The following is a 13172-nucleotide window of genomic DNA, read 5'->3' as shown; positions in this document are numbered from 1 at the left end:
CTACGCAACAGGGAGGAGATATGGGGATATATGTATATGTATAGCTGATTCACTTTGTTATAAAGCAGAACTAACACACCATTGTAGAGCAATTATACTCCAATAAAGATGTTAAAAAGAAAAAAAAATGTGGTGTATCTATACAATGCAGAATTACTTGAAACCAAACATTTAAACAGTAATACATGCTACAACATGGATAAACTTTGAAAACATTATGCTAAGTAAAAGACAACGGTCACAAAAGACCTCATATTATATGGTTTAGGAAGTCTACTCAATAAACAATGCTGGAATAACTGGATATCTGAATAATCACAACCACCACAAATGAAAACTCTGACCCGTATCTTACACCATACAGAAAAATTAATTTGAGATGGATCATAGAGCTGTATGTAAAAGCTGAAACTATCAAGCTTCCAAAAAGAAAACATAGGAAACTATCCTTGTCTTTTGGGTGCCAGCACCCCAAACATGAAAACCATAAAAGGAAAAGAACTGTTTAAATTAGAGTTATGAAACAATAAATAGGCAGGAGGCTTGAACAGCTACTTCACAAGAGAAGATATATGAATGATCAATGTACACATGGAGAGATGTTTGGCATCACCAGTCATCAGGGAAACGCAGATTAAAACCACAAGGTACCGGAAGAATGGCTAAATGTAGTAAGACCAACCTTTCTAAGTGCAGACAATGATGTGAAGCAACAAGAACTCTCGTACGCTGTCGGTGGGAATATAAAGTTGGTACCACCACTCTGCAAGAAAGCCTGGCAGCTTCTTACACAAAGTCTTACAAACACACACACACACACACACACACACACACACACACACACCCCTACCACGTATGTGTAGATGCAACCACTGCACTCCTAGGTACTTACCCAAGAGAAAAGAAAGCAGATGCCTGCAAAATTGCTTGTCCAAGAATGTTCATAGCAGCTTTATTCGTAATAACCAAAAGCTGAAACAACCGAGTGTCTTCAGCAGGCAAGTGAGAAACAGATGGACGGGAGATGGGTGCAGCGGGGCAGGGGCGCCTCCCCGGATTCTGGGGAGCTGGTGCAGGCTCTCCCCGGCACGCCCTTTGGTGCCTCCTCATATAAGCATTTTGTGTAAAGCGTTTTGAGTTTTCACAAAAAGGTCATTCGAATAGAGCAAAGCTGGAAGTGTGGTGTCTTCAGACTTGGAGGTTCCAGGTGTAGGAATTTACAAGTTACCAGCACAGCTGTGCTAGGTTGATTCCTGCAGGGTTCAAAACAGAAATCTACACAGCACTGTAATGCACATCAGTGGCAGCCAGCTGCATATTTACTAGGACATCCACACATTAAAGAAATGAAGAGGTGTCAAGACTTCCCTGCTGGCACAGGGGTTAAGAATCTGCCTGCCAATGCAGGGGACACCCAGGAAGATCCCACATGCCTTGGGGCAACTAAGCCTGTGCTCCACAACGACTGAAGTCGCGTGCCTAGAGCCTGTGCCCCACAACCACACAAGAGAAGCCACCACAATGAGAAGACCGCACACCACACTGAAGAGTAGCCCCTGCTCTACGCAACTAGAGAAGAGTAGCCCCCACTCCATGCAACTAGAAAAAGCCCATGCAGCAACGAAGACCCAACGCAGCCACAAATAAATAAATTAATTAATTAATTAATTTTTAAAAAAAGAAATGAGGGCTTCCCTGTTGCGCAGTGGTTAAGAATCCGCCTGCCAATGCGGGGGACACGGGTTCGAGCCCTGCTCCGGGAAGGTCCCACATGTCGTGAAGCAGCTAAGCCAGTGCGCCACAACTACTGAGCCTGTGCTCTAGAGCCTGTGAGCCACAACTACTGAGCCCATGAGCTGCGACTACTGAAGCCCACGCGACTAGAGCTGGGGATCTGCAACAAGAGAAGCCACTGCAATGAGGAGCCTCTGCGCCACAACGAAGAGTAGCCCCCACTCACCACAACTAGAGAAAGCCCGCATATAGCAATGAAGACCCAATGCGGCCAAAAATAAATCAATTAAATTAATTAAAATAAATAATTAATTTTTAAAATTAAAGAAATGAAGGGGTGCCAAAATAAATAACATATATATATATATATATATATTTTAAAAGGAATTCCCTTGTGGTCCAGTGGGTAAGACTCCGCGCTCCCAACAGGGGGCCCAGGTTCGATCCCTGGTCCGGCAACAAGACCCCACATGCTGCAACTAAGACCTGGTGCAGCATGCATAAATGAATGAATGAATGAATAAATAAATAAATAAATAAATAAATAAATATTTTTTTAAAAAAGGAAATGAAGGGGGTGTGGTAATGGGGATGTGGTGTGTGCCTCATGGTCAGGGCTGATCTACCACCTATTCACCAGGAAAGGCCCAAAACAACACTCTCCCAGCTGCTCATATGAGCTACTCCCACTTCTTAGGATTCTGCCCTTTTCCATAATAAGAAACAATAATAAGCATGTCTCACTTTTGTAACTGCAATTAAAAATTACATTTTAATTAAGGTTGGAAAACATAATTAGATCATTTAAAAGTTAAAAATTGGTAAAATGTTTTAAACCCTGTCTAATTTTTGGAAAAAGTGAGTTTTATAGGTGAATAATACACACATTCCTAGTTGAATTTCATTCTAAAAAAATGAGAGCTTCAGGGACTTCCCTGGTGATCCAGTGGTTAAGAATCTGCCTTCCAATGCAGGGGATGTGGGTTCGATCCTTGGTCAGAGAACTAAGATCCCACATGCTGCAGGACAACTAAGTCTTCACGCTGTAACAAAGATCCCACGTGCCACAACTAAGACCCAACCCAGCCAAATAAAATAAATTTTTTTTAAAAAATGAGAGCTTCAGAGATAAATCTTATAATACCAATTTTAAAAAGAAAATACTGAGAATACCCTTAAATTTGCTGATATTAACTGGACCTGAAAGTGTGTTTCTAATCCTCCTCCACCAAAACCTCTTCTCCAAAGACCTCCCTTTGGAGCTTTGGAAAGAGGGGGAGGCGTGTTCTCACTCTCTGTACACCTGGGGGCAGGAAGGGGGTCCTTGGGTGTGTCCCTACATAGCTCTTCACACGTCACAGAAGCCATTACATATGTGGCTATGTGTACAGTAAGTCCCCTAAATACGAACCTTCAAGTTGCAAACTTTCAAAGATTCCAAAGTGCATTCCACCAACGTGAGTGAAACTGCAGCTTGCTCTCCATCTCCAATTGCTGACGATCCTTCAGCTCTACCATCTCCCACCTCCTCTCCCTCGTCCAGTCAGTAACTCTTCTTGCCTGTAACTCCATGCCAGCCCCTGTATGCCAGCTGTTCTATTGTGCTGTAAGATTTTAAATGTTTTATTTTTTGTGTTTTGTTTTTATGTATTACTTGTGTGAAAAGTATTATAAACCTATTACAGTACAGTACTATATAGCCAATTGTGTTAGTTGGGTGCCTAGGCTAACCTGTTGGACTTATGAACAAACTGGACTTACGAACGTGCTCTTGGAATGGAACTCATTCTTACGTAAGGAATTTATTGTACTTACCTCCTCGGTTAAGGCAATGCTCCCAGAAAGGCAGTCCTCAGAATGTGCCCTGGGGCAGGGGGGCCCTGCTCCAGCTGTCTTGTGTGCCTCTGTGCTCTAGGCCACATTTTTTTTAAAGATTTATTATTTATTTATTTATTTATTTTTGGCTGCGTCGGGTCTTAGTTGTGGCACTCAGGATCTTCGTTTAGGCATGCAGGCTCTTTGTTGTGGTGTGCGGGCTTCTCTCTAGTTGTGGTGTCCAGGTTTTTCTCTAGTTTAGTTGTGGCGCACAGGCTCCGGGGCACGAGGGCTTTGTAGCTTGTGGCACATGGGCTCTAGTTGAGGAACGACAGCTCAGTAGTTGTGGCACATGGGCTTAGTTGCCCTGTGGCATGTGGGATCTTAGTTCTCTGACCAAGGATCGAACCCACGTCCCCTACATTAGAAGGCAGATTCTTTACCACTGGACCACAGACCACATTTACCTAAGTTTGAGAAGAACACCAGGGATGGCCTGGGAGCGGGGGATGAAGGTGTGAGGCGTGTGCCCCTTGTAGTGACTGGTGTCCCATGGTCAGCCACATGCAGACCCATCTTCGGTTGCCCTTGGCATCGCCATCTAGCCAAGTCTCCTCCAGGTGATCTTTCTGTATCTCTGTGCTGAGGTTAGTGTCCCCCAAAGCCCACATGGAAAACATGCAAAACACAGACAGTAGGACAGACAAGGATTCAATAGCTAAAGCCTATTTCTGAATAGAGGAACTTCTATCGCCTCGACTCAGGGCCTCCAGCCCCAGCCCCACCCAACCCGGGCTGTGGCTTCTTAGAATTTGTCTGGGCATCTCTGGTCCTCCCATCTCCTGAGCTCTAAACCTCCAGCCTAACTTTGACTCATGGGCTACTCATCACCCATTCATGCATTCACTCTTTCATTCATTCATTCAGTAGCTTGTCCACTCATCAAACATTTCCTATTTCCAGCTTCATGCTGGGCCCAGTGCTGGATGCCCAGGCCCATGGGGAGCGAAGGGGAGCTGGGCCCTACCTTCATCGGGACAGGGAGGGGAGGCAGCCGTGATTCATCACTCCTCACCTGGACCAGCAGCCCACATTCCCTCACACATGGCCAGCCTCCTTCCCTGGGTCCCCCTCCCCTCACATGTTCATCCAGCCACCCAAATGCAAGACCCGGCTCCCATGGCACCTCCATCAGCTGCCCCGGCCACCTGCCATGCGGTGAGAACTGCTCCTCCCTCGAAGCCGCTTGGTACCCACCTGGTTCCCAGCTTGCAGTCTGGTACAGTCATTGCGTACATGTTATCCCAACAGGACTCTGCATCTGGAATTGGAGCTCCTGATTAGGCTTGGCACTGGTCTGATGCAGAGTAAGTTTGGGAAAGTGACATAATGAGTGAATGATTATTCCCATCAGTTACTGTCCATTGGCCCATGCAGAAAACTTCTCTGAGCTTATGTGAAGCACAGAGGACCAAGACGAAAACCTTGCCTCATCCTGCTGGCCCTGGGTTAGGGATGAGAAATAGAGAGGAAGCAGGCAGTCAGAACATGAGCATGGAAGCTGAGGCAACTATTTTGTAGAGAATTCTGATGGTAAACATCAAAGCTAAACATGTCAATTCAACATCGGTGCAGAGCTACATCTGTAGGAGACACTGTGCTTCATTTAGGAAATAAAAAGATGAGACGACAGGGATCTTGCCTCTAACAAATCAAATACCACAACTTTTAAAAGTGGGCAAAGAAGATTTCTCATGTTGGAGAGTGAGTTACAGAGAAGCAAGGAAAGGCTGGAGGAAACCACGTGGTTCTGGACTAGAGCTGGAAACGTCAATATGAATTCATTTCAACCTTCATATGACACAGCAAAAGGGCCTAAAGAAATGTGTTTTCCTATGATAGAACTCCTTCACACAGTCACCTGTAAATCACTCTATGTGGTGTACAGTTATTTTATTTCATAGTCATGGAGCTCAGTACACGTAGGGGCAATAAAAAATGCATCTGAGTTGCACTTGTACTTGCCTTAAATTCAGAATAACTTTGTATACTTTTAAAGAATTACCGATCATATCAAAATTCAAACAGAGGGAAGTAGTTTACTGGAAGGGAGGGGAAAAAAAAAAGAAAAAGTCTGGTAGAAACTTCAAAATATCAAAACAAATGTAACACAATGGAAACTAAAAACGGTAATGGTCAAAATCATGAAGGGAAAGGATCATGATAGCTAAGAAAATATGGGTAATGAAAATGACAACACAGAGATGAAAGGTATTATGAGAGTCAGAACACTCCTAAACAGGAAGCAAAAAACAAACAAAAAAAAAACCAGAAGGAATAAAAAGCAGAAGATGATGGTAACAGAAAGGGAAGCCACAACCAGTCCACTCAGCAGGACACAGCAGGTGGCCCCACCCACTGATTTTTTACTTCATTGATTACTTCACTAAACCTGTTAGAATGAACACTAATTCCCCCAACCCTGTTTAATGAAAAATTCATTCGTTCAAAATTATGATTCCATTTACAAAGAATCAAGGTACAACGGACAAAAAAGATGTTTCTTAAAACATTTGAAAGTTCCTTTTTAACAGGAAAACTGCTACAGGATGTTGACTAGCCTATTCCAAGACTAAACATTGCCTGTATTTGTTTTGCTTGTGTAGTTTTCAACAAGACAGACATCACTTACATCAGACATTCACATCAGTGGATGTCTTTAGAACTGTCAAAAATCATGAAGACTGCACAAAGCACAAGAACATGTTTACTTGGGCCACACACAAATCACATAAAAACAGAGTGGGCTCCTTCTGTAAGGAGGTCGGAAACACACAGAACGTATGGGATCCAATTGGTGAAGATGAGGAAAGCAAACATGGAAAGTGTTTTCCATTTCTTCCTGGTCTGACATGAAATACATGACACAAAGCTCCTAACAAGTCACTGTGAGGCCACCACGGATTAGAGGTGGGTCCCTGCCTCCAGACATACAGGATAGGTTTGGCCAAGTCTGATGGCAACCCTAAAAGAGTATGTAACATCATCAAAAGAATGCAACTCTGGACAATCTTTTCTAAACTATTAAAAATAAAAAGCAAAATTTGATTAACCCTGCTAAAGAAAAGACTGAATTATCTATTTACCATATGTAAACAGTATTACCAAATCGTTCCCACATGAAGGAGTAATTAAGGTCTGCATTCAAAAATTTAGAAAAAATTGAGACTTCCCTGGTGGTCCATTGGTTAAGACTCCACGCTTCCAATGCAGGGGGCCCAGGTTCCAACCCTGGTCAAGGAACTAGATCCCACATGCTGCAAATAAAAGAAAAAAAAATTAGAAAAAAATATATGAGGTGTGTTAGGCAGTTAACTAGTGAAATGTTTTATTTTAAAAAAATTTAAATTAATTAATTAATTTTATTTTGGCTGTGTTGGGTCTTCATCACTGCGCGTGGGCTTTCTCTAGTTGCGGTGGGCAGAGCCTACTCTTTGTTGCCGTGCACGGGCTTCTCATTGCAGTGGCTTCTCTTGTTGTAGAGCACGGTCTCTAGGCATTCAGGCTTCAGTAGTTGTGGCCTGCAGGCTCAGTAGTTGTGACTCACAGGCTCTAGAGCTCAGGCTCAGTAGTTGTGGTGCACAGGCTTAGTTGCTCTGCGGCATGTGGGATCTTCCCCAAGCAAGGCTCGAGCACGTGTCCCCTGCCTTGGCGGGTAGATTCTTAACCACCGCGCCACCAAGATAGTCCTAGTGAAATGTTTTAAGTGTTTAAAGTTTGTGATATTAATCAGCTGTGTATAATTTGCAGTTTGTTGTGGTTACTTATTCTTATCAACATTCACCTTCGTATCTAATTCCGTATTCTTCTTAAAAAGGGAGCTCCAAACTGCACAAGCTGGAGACCCCACCCATCCTGTGCCCTGCGTGGAGCAGGGCACCTGGGGCCCGACCGGGAGCGCGCAGCGTCTGCACGGCAGGGGCATCAATCAGCGCGGCCCCACGGAGGGGGCAGGCCCGGGGTTCGCCCTGTCTCCAGCGCGGCCACCAGGGTCCCCGACCCACGCCACTACATGCGAAACGTACGCAACCGCTAGGGGTAGGCAGCAGCGCCGCCGCCCGACGCGGATTTACGCAGGGCACGTGACTGCCCTCCCACGTGACCGCTCCCACGTGACCGCCGACGCAGTGCAGAGGGAGGAACCCAGTTCCCCCGAGACCTGGCGAGGTCCGGGCTGAGTCTGCGGCGGTGTGGCCGCCTCCTTCGGCGACGAGTGGAGCGGGTGCCACGCTTGGCAGTGGGCCTGGGGCCCCGAGTTCGACGGGACTTCAGGCGGAAAGCGCGGCGGCCTCCTCCCGAGCAATTGGGCACAATTGTCAGCGGGAACGGAGCGCTCCTTCGCTTTGGTCCTGCGCTCTCCCTCCTCAGCTGTGCTGAGGAAACAAATAGGCGCTGATGTGCCTTTCTAGGGCACTGCCTCTGGTGATGAGGTACTGAAAAGAGAAATCCTTTCCCACGAGCAGAGACCTGTCATTGTAAAGCCCCGTGGTTTGCTGGGAGCGGTGTTGTGAAGGGCGCGATGACAGTGGGGTTCCCGAATGGAAAGCAAATAAGTCCAGGTCCGGAATTAGGGTCTGTTCCGACGTGACCTCACCCTCGGGTGGCTGGCTGCCCGCTCTGCCCCGCAGCCAATATTGGGATTTAGGGTTGGCCACTAAAACTTGTACGTGGGAGTCAGGCAGGGCAGGCTTAGTGGAAGAGTCTCCTTCCCTGTCCCCACGGCCAATTCGGTCCGACGGTTAAGCAAGCATCACTGGGACGGCTGAAGAAAGAGTCTGACAGTTATCTGCAGATTACCTAGGCCACCTGGTTCAGCCTTTCCCACAGTAGAGACCTTTGGAAGAGCTTTTGTGTGGAATATGAATCTCTCAAATTCTGCACCCGTTCAGAAAAGTCCATCCCCACACCTCACTGGCAAAGCTCTTTGACCCCAACCCTCCAATGTGGTTTTGTTCAGGCCCTGCCTGAGGCATTGATGAGATGTGCTGCCCAGAGAGCTTCCCCGTCTTCTCCCAGTGGCCACCATTTTGCCTCACAGTGTACCTATATGGCTAGATTTATCAGACTCAGACAATATCCTAGACCCGGGTGGTGGAGATTCAGGCTCACGGTACATACAGCCTTGTGGGCGCATTCCAGGGAGTCTTATCCCCCAAGGCAACTGCCGGTCTGTTTTGATATTCTGAGCCAGGGGCTGCCCCTTGTGCCCCTTGTGCTGGATGTGTCACTAAAGTTGCAGAAGTCCCTGCCTGGTAGCTTTGCCCAGGCCTTTGCTAAAGTTCCTCCCTCATCTTCACTCTCGCTTCAAAGCCCTTGGCAACGTGGTTGTACGTCTGGATTCTAGTTGTGTTCTGCAGTTCTGGCTGTCTTCTGCTTCCCCTCTAGATCCACCACTACCTTCCTCTTCCCTAAGACCAACAGGAAGCTGGAGGGCAAGAGAGCTGAGTGGCTGCAGCCAATGAGAGGCACTGGTAAGGAGATTAGAGGTTGGGGGAGGGGGGAGAAGGCCTGGGTATTCCTCAGTTCTTCCCTGCCTAGCTGAAGGTCCACAGCCTGCTAGGGAAGAAGGCCACAGCTCCTGTTCTCACTGGGTCCAGGAACTCCAGCTTCCAGGCTTTGGGATTCTGACGGCTCAGCACTGTGGCCAGTGTTGGAGTGCATACCGTGCCTGTGGCTTCATTTAACCCTGCTTGTAGAAATAGTTCCATGCACCCCAATGTTCATTGCAGCAGTGTTTACAATAGCCAAGAAATGGAAGCAACCTAAATGTCCATCAACAGATGAGTGGGTAAAGAAGATGTGGTAGGTATATACAATGGAATATTGCTCAGCCATTAAAAAGAATGAAATAATCTCATTTGCAGCAACATGGATGGACCCTAGAGATGGTCATACTGAGTGAAGTAAGTCAGACAGATAAAGACAAATATCGCAGAAGCTAAGAAAAATGATACAAATGAACTTATTTATAAAACAGAAACAGACTTAGAGAATGAACTGATGGTTACCAGTGGGGGAAGGGTGGTGGGGAGGGATAGTTAGGGAACTGGGGACTGACATGTACACACTGCTATGTTTAAAACAGATAACCAACAAGGACCTACTGTATAGCACAGGGAACTCTGCTCAATATTATGTAACAACCTAAATAGGAAAAGAATTTGAAAAAAATTATAGATACGTGTATATGTATAACTGAATCACTTTGCTGTACACCTGAAGCTATCACAACATTGTTAATCAGCTATACTCCAATATAAAATAAAAAGTTTAAAAAAAGGAGAAATAGTTCCATGTCCTTTGAATGTCCTGGTGTTCATAGTCTGGCCATAGAACTCCAGCAGTTTCAGTCTCTTTGTTTCTTTTTCCTGATGATTCTGTTGGCTTGAGAGAGGAGACACCCTACTATCTGCAACGGCAGGTTCCATGGACACTTTTTACATGAAAAGGTTCAGCACAAAGTCAGCGATTTTTCCCCCCAAAGGATTTATTTCCGGAATGTTCTTGGGGGAATAGTTTCTACTTCTTTGAAATGCAAAGTTATTTTTATTTTTTTCTTCAAATTATAAAGCTGAACAGCAAGATTTCATAACACTTTAATAAGCAGTTTTGTATGGAAAAAACGGCTTTCTTGGCCATGGGGAAGAAGTAGGTCAAGAGAAGAAGCTGAATTAAAAGGATAGTTTATTGATAATTGGGACAAATTAGGAGTCTTTTTCAAATGATGGGGAGAAACGTTGCTTTTGTTCTTTTCCGAAATCCAGCCAGCATCGCTGCAATACAGAACCTGCCACCATTGTCCAAAGACACTCTGGGCTGAAGCTTGTGTTTCTTGACTTTTTTTAAACAGCAGAAAAGGACGTGAATTCAGAGATTTCTCTGGGTAAGAAGTTGAGGGAGGGAGAGCAAAAATCCACATTATTCTTAAAAGGGCACTTGCAGGAGACTCCCTCCCCCCGCTTTTCTTTTGTCTTCTGGGCTGTACCCCAGGGAGGCTGTAGGGCTTGTTACAGGCAGGCTCAGAGGGAAGGACAGTATAGCAGAGTGGCGCAGCGGGAGCGTGCTGGGCCCATAACCCAGAGGTCGATGGATCGAAACCATCCTCTGCTATGAGCTTACACTTTTGCCTGCCATATCTGGCTTTTGGGTCCCCAGCTGTGGGGCAAGGTCCGCCTGTGGACCCTGGTGTCTGGGGGTGGCAGCTAGTTCTATGATGTAACGGTTAGCACTCTGGACTCTGAGTCCAGGGATCTGAGTTGAAATCTCAGTGGGACCTGTGGACCCTTTATGTCCCTTCCCAGGGGCACTTAGACCAAGGGTGGCCAGCAAAGGGATACAGTGGCATATGGTTCTAAGGCGTAGTGGTTAGGTTTCTGGACTTTGAATCCAGAGATTCAAGTTCAAATCTCAGTAGAACCTGCTTTGCCTGGGACCATTTTGTCTCCCTCTCTTGCGTCCCGAGCAGTGGGACACAGGGACATAGTCTGGCACAGGATAGGTGGTAACTCTGAGACCCTGGCAGTCCACCTGATCACCAATGTTCCCCTCCCTCCCACCCCAGAGGGAGCCACGTTAGGGATTTCCTGATCTCCTTGTTCTTTTTAATGTCCTTCCTCCCGTCCTGCCCCCCCAGTTTGGCTTTAAAAAAAGGAGACTAGGGGAATTCCCTGGCGGTCCAGTGGTTGGGACTCCAAGCTTTCACTGGTGAGAGCCCTGGTTTGATTCCTTGGTCAGGGAACTAGGATCCCACAAGCCGCACAGCACAGACAAAAAAAATTAAAATAAAAAACAAAATTTAAAAAGGAGACCAAAGGGGCTCATACGCTAATTCTGAGATGTCCCATCATGCACATTTAAACTCTAGAATCCCATGTCAGGACAGACAATTACTTAATCGTCTCCACTGATGAGCTTCAGTGGGGACTGTTTACTCTTCATGCAAATGCAGAAAAGGGTCCATTCAGGTACTGCCCATTGGGCCCCTGGGTGGCTACTGTCATAGGAAAGGCTCTTGAGAGTGACACTGCCCACAAGTGCACCTGCTCTTCTCATAGATACCAATACTTCATAGGTCGTGTGCCCAAGTATATGCTTATGTGTGTATGTGTATATATGTATATGTGCTTATATGCTTACATGTGCATGTCTGTGTACACATGTATATGTGCGTGTGCACGGACATATGCCTGTGTATATATGTGCACACATACAGCACACACGTCAGCGTATATGTGCACACATGCACGTGTATGCGCATACACACATACCAGAATGTATGCGTGCGCGCACATGTCCGTGTATGTGTATGCACTGTATGTGCACGTGTGTATATGCACGCACGTACACATATACATGTGTGCACACGTGCATGTATGTGTATGTGCAATTTGATTTCAATTTAAAAATCAGACTTCCGTTCTGGTACCTGCTCTCCTTGTCTTTAAAACGTACGGCTTGAAAATAATTACCTTTCACTCAAAGAACATTGTGCCTAAAAGTTTTCATGAAGCTTGTAAGAAAAGTCTATATAAATTTAATTTTTTTTTTTTTTTTGCTGTACGTGGGCCTCTCACTGTTGTGGCCTCTCCCGTTGCGGAGCACAGGCTCCGGACAGGCAGGCTCAGCGGCCATGGCTCACAGGCCCAGCTGCTCCGTGGCATGTGGGATCTTCCTGGACCGGGGCATGAACCCATGTCCCCTGCATCAGCAGGCGGACTCTCAACCACTGCACCACCGGGGAAGCCCTATAAATTTAATTTAAAAGGAAGTCTTTACAAGGAGACGGTAAGAAAGACAGTTTTTCCTTCAAGAAATCTAGGCTTTTGGCAGCTTCAATGTAGCCTTAGAAATGCTAGTGCTTTATGTCTCATACAATTCACTACTCGCATGACTCACTGAGTGTTAACTACCCTTCACTCTTAGAACGCTGTGCTTGAGTTCTTTCATCAAGCTTTTGGAAACATCCATGTAAAACTAACGTGGAACACTTTTTACAGGGACACGGAAAAGAAGACACTTTTTCTCAGTTAAAAAGCCAGGCTTGGGCTTCCCTTTTAAGTCAGTGGCAGAACTTAAGAGCCTATAACAGGCAGTGCCCTTGCCTCACACCCTAGGCCAGCATCAAACTGATGTGTGGGCGGTGCATGAACTCCAATCCTTACTCCAGCAAAGCTGAGGAGGAAGCACCAGTATCTACACTGGCTGGAACTGGACCAAGCGGACAGGCCTGGAGGAAATGGAATTGAGAAATCTGGGCTCAGATATGGTCCAGAGCAAGGGCACTAGAGAACAGCTATTCACCAGGATGACCGACATACACACACCTACACGACATGATCACGGTCCACTGGAGGTATCAGTGGCACCAGGACTCAGACAACAGCACTCCTGTAGGGCAGCTGCTGGGTGTGACACGAATCTGGACCTATTCTGTTCCCCTCCTCATGCCAGGATAGCACTGCTCACTAGCAGACACCCCCTGCCCGATCGTGGTGCCACCCCTCACTGTGACTGCTCATATCACTTGAGTTATAACGAAGTAAAACCAATCCTCATTCCACTTT

At 46.1% G+C, this 13172-nt stretch overlaps 1 non-coding gene across 1 annotated transcript; it reads left to right on the top strand.

Annotated features, from left to right (window-relative positions):
- The first annotated feature begins 10647 nt into the window (after positions 1 to 10647).
- TRNAM-CAU (transfer RNA methionine (anticodon CAU)) lies at positions 10648 to 10719 on the top strand. The gene has a single exon. It is a non-coding gene; the product is annotated as a tRNA-Met (tRNA).
- The last annotated feature ends 2453 nt before the right edge of the window (positions 10720 to 13172 follow it).

Source organism: Neophocaena asiaeorientalis, unplaced genomic scaffold (genome assembly GCF_003031525.2).
Source record: "Neophocaena asiaeorientalis asiaeorientalis breed wild unplaced genomic scaffold, Neophocaena_asiaeorientalis_V1.1 scaffold30, whole genome shotgun sequence".
Taxonomy (NCBI): Eukaryota; Metazoa; Chordata; class Mammalia; order Artiodactyla; family Phocoenidae; genus Neophocaena; species Neophocaena asiaeorientalis.
The sequence above is the reverse complement of the archived record's forward strand: the minus strand, read 5'-3'. Positions and strand labels throughout refer to the sequence as shown.